The sequence below is a fragment of the Lithobates pipiens genome, unplaced genomic scaffold, assembly GCF_037356315.1.
Source record: "Lithobates pipiens isolate NorthernLeopardFrog02 unplaced genomic scaffold, aLitPip1_a1.2 Scaffold_19, whole genome shotgun sequence".
Classification (NCBI taxonomy): Eukaryota; Metazoa; Chordata; class Amphibia; order Anura; family Ranidae; genus Lithobates; species Lithobates pipiens.
Window position 1 is genome coordinate 272,960,645 of NW_027507764.1, and position 6,990 is coordinate 272,967,634.

The window sequence follows — 6,990 nt, forward strand, 5'->3', positions numbered from 1 at the left end:
CTCAGCGGACGGCTTAAGAGGAGAATACAGGCAACTAATGGGTTAATACTCCTCTGACTGCTGTCTTATCAAAGAATTACTAAGGTGGGGGCTCGCATCCCTGCGAGAGATCTGTCTCCCTGTCTCCTGGCTGTTCTCTTCGAGGGTCAAAACTAGCACGTCAGAGGTGGTGTGGAGCAGTGGCTTATGGCCCAATTGAATCTTCAGGTAGCCACTTTCTCCCCAACCCTCTTCGTGTATGGCAAACAGTAATCGACAAATACACTTAGTACAGGACATGACACCTGACACTCTTTGAACTGCAAAGATAGCTCTCGGGAAAAGCTCACCTGAGTTACAAGACTGCCAAATTCCAGCTAGCCTTCGTTCATTTCCACAGCTGAGATTAACCCTCAAGGAAAGCTTACCCGAGAAGAACATTTATAGACGTTTGCAAGACTGCCACTTCCGCAAGCCTTCTTTCAAACTGCCCTAATTCACAGCTTGAGATTAACCCTCAGAGGTCCTACACAGCCAACCTCGAGTAACCCCGTCTATAAATGCCTGCAGAATTCCACCCCACCACTAGAGGTAGAATCTAGGGGTGAGGATGGACACACGCCTGCAGCTGCACTTTCAGTCTGCTAAATTTGCAGTCCTTCAGAATGACAGACACTGAACAGGTAATAGTCAGCAGAAAACCATTAGCAGGTTCGTTAAAACAGCTCCAGGCGAGAAATAAGTTACCTGCCTCTTTGAACAATCGAAAGGAGCCAACAAGACAAAATCAACCGGCCCAACCAGAGAAGTCATACAAATGGTAAGGATAAATATGCTTACCGTACTGTTAGGGCTGCGCGCTTAACCCCCTTCTCTGATCTGGCCAGCTGTTCAGTTCTGGAATGCGGTCTCCCTTCCATTGTGGCCTGAAGCCCCACGTTGGGCGCCAGTTGAAATGGATAAGAACTACAAATTAGTTCTTAGTTATCTGCTGCTATTTCTAATTAAAAAGTATAAATGTGCATGCACATTAGAAGTAAACACTCTCTGAGATACGTTCAGCTCAGGCTACTTCTAACTTCTGATTTATTGGTGGGCGGTGTTAATATTTTATACAGAAAGATACGTCATTGCTATGTCAGTCTAATAGGTACATCTCATTGGTTACAATACAAGAGAAATGAAGAAACTTGATGCTTGAAGTTTGGTTGACGCTGGTTCTGTTATCTCAAATGCATTCTTCTAACGCGGGGGATGTAGGGTATAGATGCCCTCTTAGCTCCGAACAGAAAGTCAATCTGTATATTACATAATAAGTAAGGAGTTGCATAGGAACATGTATACACATAAGCGAATAGACATTTTCTGATTATCATTATGTACATTAGATTCCTTAACAGTAACACTAAATCTAGGGGCACAGCAATCTTTGTAAAGAACTCAGTGGTATTTGAAACCCAAAGTATTTTTAAAGACCCAGACAGCCAATATCCGATTTTGAAAGGCTCAATTAAGGGACGCTTGGTCACCATTGCCTCAATATATGCTCCCAATGACGCACAAACAAGCTTTTTTTCTAAATTATTTGAAACCTTAGGTAGATTTCAGTCCACACACTTAATAATAGAGGGTGATTTTAACCTAGCGGCACATTCAGCTTTAGACAGAAGCAAAGTAGTTCCATCCTCCAAAGCTTTCCCTAAATCACTGAATCGATCATTATACAACCACCGACTAGTAGATACATGGAGATCCCACAATGTAGGTACCCAAGCCTACACATTCTATTCAGCAGAGATCCACCCATGTCCCTGGTCAGACCACCACATAGTTTCCTTCAACACCTCACACATAGGCCTAGCATCCACAACACATAAATGGCAAATAAATGACTCCCTGTTAACTGACCCGACACTCTCCCAAGAAATCTCATCTCACCTTGAGCAGTACTTCACACTTGACATAGCACCAGACATGCCACCCACAACTTTATGGATGGCTCATAAGGTGGTCATGAGAGGACATTTAATAAATATTGCCTCAACCAAGAACAAATCTCAACTCGCTGATATAAGATCTCTCTCAAGAGATCTAGATCTCTTGTATCATAGGAACAACCAAAACCCCTCTAGTGATCTTTTCAAACAAATTCAAGAAAAACGCACAGCCTTAGACTCATTACTTACATTAGATACAGAAAAAGCCTTTAGATGTTCTAAAGCTAGATTTTGCTCAATAGCAATTCTTACTCAACTATGTTCGCCAGAAAACAAAATCAATCAACAAAACCTCCTCATACTTATAAATTAAGGAACTCGGCAGGCAACTTAGTTTCCCATCCCAAAAAAGTTATAAACATATTTTTAGATTTCTACAAAAAACTTCTCTCTACTCCCCCATCCCCACCCAAACAATCTTCCCTGAACTGGCTTAATGATATCACACTACCCAAACTATCTAACCAACAAATAGAGATGCTCAACGATCCCTGCACAGACATAGCTTGTTAAAAACCTCCACAGCTCCAGGCCCTGATGAATACTCCTCATCCTATTATAAAAAAATTGTCTCCACATTAACCCCTCACCTTACAAAATTATACAATCATATCCTACAAGGAAACCAATTCCCATCAGAAATGCTCCTAGCAAATGTGTTCTTTCTCCCCAAACCAAATAAAGATCATTCCACCCCTCAAAATTATCGCCAGATTTCAGTCATTGATAATGATCTAAAAATATTTGGTCGAATGCTAGCTGACAGACTAGCTGCAGTGATTTTCCCTCTAATAAATCCAGAACAAACAGGATTCATCCCTAACAGACAAATAACAGATAACATAAGACTAACTACAAACATTATTCAAGATTCTAACCTACACTCTAAATCTACACTCCTACTCAGTCTTGATATCTTAAAAGCTTTCGACAGCGTCAGCTGGCCATACTTAGACATATTACTCCCTAGATATGGCATAAACAGAGAATTCCTTCATGGTTTCAAAGTCCTCTACCATAACCCACAAACACGCATCAAACTCCCGACAACAACTCTAACTTTTTCCCTTTGAGCAAGGGCACCAGGCAAGGATGCCCACTTTCTCTGCTCCTCTTTGCTCTGACTTTAGAGCCCTTTGCCTGTGCAATTTGAAACAATACAGATATAAAAGGATACACTAAAGGGTCCAAGGAATTCAAACTAAGCCTCTATGCTGATGATGTCCTTCTCTTTCTAACAGATCCCCTCATCTCTTTACCAAATCTGACCAAAACACTGGACATTTTCCACAACCTGACTGGCTTAAGTGTAAACTTGTCTAAATGCTCAGCCCTACCCATTAATATCCCACCAGCCCTAAACAACACTCAAAGACAATTTTCTATTCAATTGATGCATGGATTAATTTAGATACCTGCAAATTCATATTAAACCCTCTTACAAAACAATATTTCACGCAAATTACCCACCAATATTTAATAACATCAAAAATATAATGAAATTATGGTTATCATACCAAATATCATTCTCGGGAAGAATAGTGGCAATGAAAATGGTTATACCAGTACTACCCAAACTCCTATTCTTCTTCAGAGTCCTTCCTCTCACATTGCCTAAAAACCCCCGAAGGAGCTGCTGGTTTGATTGGTTTGATTGGGCTTACCGATACCTTCTTCTCCTCGATTTGCGTCTAGGGGTTTCCCGTGGTAGATGGCCCAGTAACTTGAGAGACTGACAACAGATCCACATAAAGGGATTTTTATTTGCAAAAACTTAGTCAACAAACAGTCTGTTAAAATAGGATCAGATGGTTAGGAAGAAAGTTCAGGTACTCTTAGTGTCAAAGCCAATAATGAAGGACTTGCTTACTTTGACTAAATCCAGAGAATAGCCATTCACAACTGGATGTTCACTTAAGTGGGATAGCCCCTCTCTCACAAGGCCTAGCAGCCAACAAGGTGCTTAACTCAGGAATAGGGATGAGCCGAACACCCCCCGGTTCGGTTCACACCAGAACTTTCGAATGGACCCCAAATTCGTACGAACTTTAGAACACCATTAAAGTCTATGGGACTCGAACATTCAAAATTAAAATTGCTAATTTTAACAGCTAATATGCAAGATGCTGTCCTAAAAAGGGTTTGGGGACCTGGCTCCTGCCCCAGGGGACATGGGTCAATGCCTAAAATGTTTTTAAAAATGGCCGTTTTGGCGGGAGCACTGATTTTAATGACGATTAAAGTGAAAAAAAATGTGAAATATTCCTTTAAATATGGTGCCTGGGGGGTGTCTGTAGTATGCCTGTGAAGTGCCACGTGTTTCCCGTGTTTAGAACAGTCCCTGCACAAAATGACATTTAATGGAAATAACATCATTTGAAACTGCTTGCGGTTTTAATGTTATATCTGGATCCTGCAATATGGTTGAAAATCATTGAGAAAAATGGCATGGGTAGCTCTCCCTGCCCATTACCAGCCCCTTTGGGTCTTGTACGCATATTAAGGGGAACCCCGTACCCATATTAAAAAAAGGAAATACGTGTGGCCCCCAGGCCCTATATACTCAGAATAGCAGTATACAGGCGGTGCAAACAAGACAGGGACTGTGTAGGTTTGTTGTGTTAAGTAGAATCTGTTTGTAATTTTCAACTGGTACATTTTTAAAGTGTAGCTCCAGTCAAAAAAAATATTTTTAAGCTTTTTGGAAAACATAGGGAAGGGTTATCACCCCTGTATAATTTGTTTTGTCGTCCATCTTTTTTCATCTCACTTGCTGTTGTCTCCTTCCGTTTGCAAGTAGGAGATGTTTGTAAGTTGGATTTTTGAAAGTAGGGGCCTGCATTATATGCTCTACAGAAATGGCGGAACAAGGTGTTGGTTTTGCCACAACATTGTAAGCCCTCAAAGTGACTCTTGGTGGGCGCTGGAGCGCCCTGTTGTGAACGATTATATCAAGAATTGTAATTACATGCCATTGTTGAACAGTGGTAGAAAAATTGATTTTTGGTGGTTGTGGTGCTGGTGCCACAACACTATAAGTCCTCACAGTTACTCTGGGTGGGGACAGGAACGGGCCCTCCTGTGAAATATTATATCAAAAATTGTAATTAAACGCCCCTGTTAAACAGGGGCAGAAAAATTGGGCCTTAGGCACTGGTGCTGGTGCCACGACACTGCAACCTCTCCCATATACTCTAGTTTTAGTGCAGGAATTAGCCCTGCTGCAAAGCATTGCATCAAAAATTGTAATTAAACGCCCCTGTTAAACAGGGGCAGAAAAATTGGGCTGATGGCATCACCCAGAACCAGAAATGTTCTTCCAACATATCAGCGGAGGAGGAAGAGGATAGACAATCAACATAACAGGACAGTCACTCAGCATCAGCATAGGCAGTCTTGAAGGGATGTGATATTTCAAAAAAAATTATTCGGTTACATCAGCTTCAGGTGCTTGGTAGCTGTGGGTGATCCAAGACTGATTCATCTTGATGAAGGTCAGTCGATCAACTGATTCGGTGGACAGGCGCACCCTGTGATCGGTAACAAAGCCACCAGCAGCACTGAAGGTGCGTTCCGAAAGAACGCTGGATGCAGGACAGGCCAGTAGCTCAATTGCATACTGTGCAAGCTCTGGCCAGTGATCCATCCTTAAGACCCAGTAAGCCAGAGGATTTTCGGTGGGAAAGGTGTCCAAGTCTGACCTTGCCCCTAGGTATTTCTGCACCATGTAAATCAGACGCTGGCGATGGTTGCTGGAACCGATCATACCTTGGGGCTGCGGACTAAAAAATTGTCTGAAAGCATCAGTCAGACGGCCACCTTCTCCACCGCTCCTTCTGACCGATGCCTCAGCAACACGTTGTCCAGGACCAGGAGTTTGTAACCTCCCAGTCTCTGGGAACGTGTTGTCTCATCCTCTGCTCCCTCTGCGATGGCAAGATAAGGTCGGCAACCTTACCCTTGTACCGTGGATCAAGGAGAGTGGCCAGCCAGTAATGGTCCCTCTCCTTGATCCGAAGAATACGAGGATCCTTCCGCAGGCTTTGCAGGATCAGGGAGGCCATGCAGCGTAGGTTAGCTGAGGCATTCGGTCCGGAGTCCTCTGGGTCACTAAGGACAACATGATCCGCAGCTACCTCCTCCCAGCCAGGTACAAGTCCACAGGTTTCTTGGGACTGTAAATCATCGCTACAAGACTGCTGCTGCTGCTGATGCTGAGTGCCAGCCTCCACCTCCATGCTGACACAATCATCCTCCTCCTCCTCTTCCTCCTCCTCATCCTCTTCCTGTGTGATGGGTGGCACAGCAGGAACACTGTCTGGATAAAGGGGGCCTTGAGAGGCAAGGAAGTCCTCCTCTTCCTGCCTCTGTTCTGCCTCAAGTGCCCTGTCCATTATTCCACGCAGCGTATGCTCCAAGAGGTGGACAAGAGGTACAGTGTCACTGATGCATGCACTGTCACTGCTTATCATCCTTGTGGCCTCCTCAAATGGTGACAGGACAGTGCATGCATCCCTGATCATGCCCCACTGGCGTGGTGAGAAAAAACCGAGCTCCCCTGACCCTGTCCTGTTGCCGTAGTCGCACAGGTACTCATTGATGGCCCTCTGCTGCATGTGCAGCCGCTGCAGCATGGCCAACGTTGAGTTCCACCTGGTGGGCATGTCACATATAAGGCGGTTCTTGGGCAGCTTCAACTCCTTTTGGAGCTCAGCCAGCCGAGCACAGGCATTAAATGATCGGCGGAAATGCACACAGACTTTCCTGGCCTGCTTCAGGACATCCTGTAAGCCTGGGTACCTGCCCAGGAACCGCTGCACCACCAGGTTAAGGACGTGAGCTACACAGGGCACATGGGTCAGTTGTCCCTGTCGGAGGGCAGAGAGGAGGTTGGTGCCATTGTCGCAAACCACCATTCCTGGCTTAAGCTGGCGTGGCATCAACCACCTCTCGGCCTGCCTCTGCAGAGCTGACAAAACATCTGCCCCAGTGCGGCTCCTGTCCCCCAAACAAG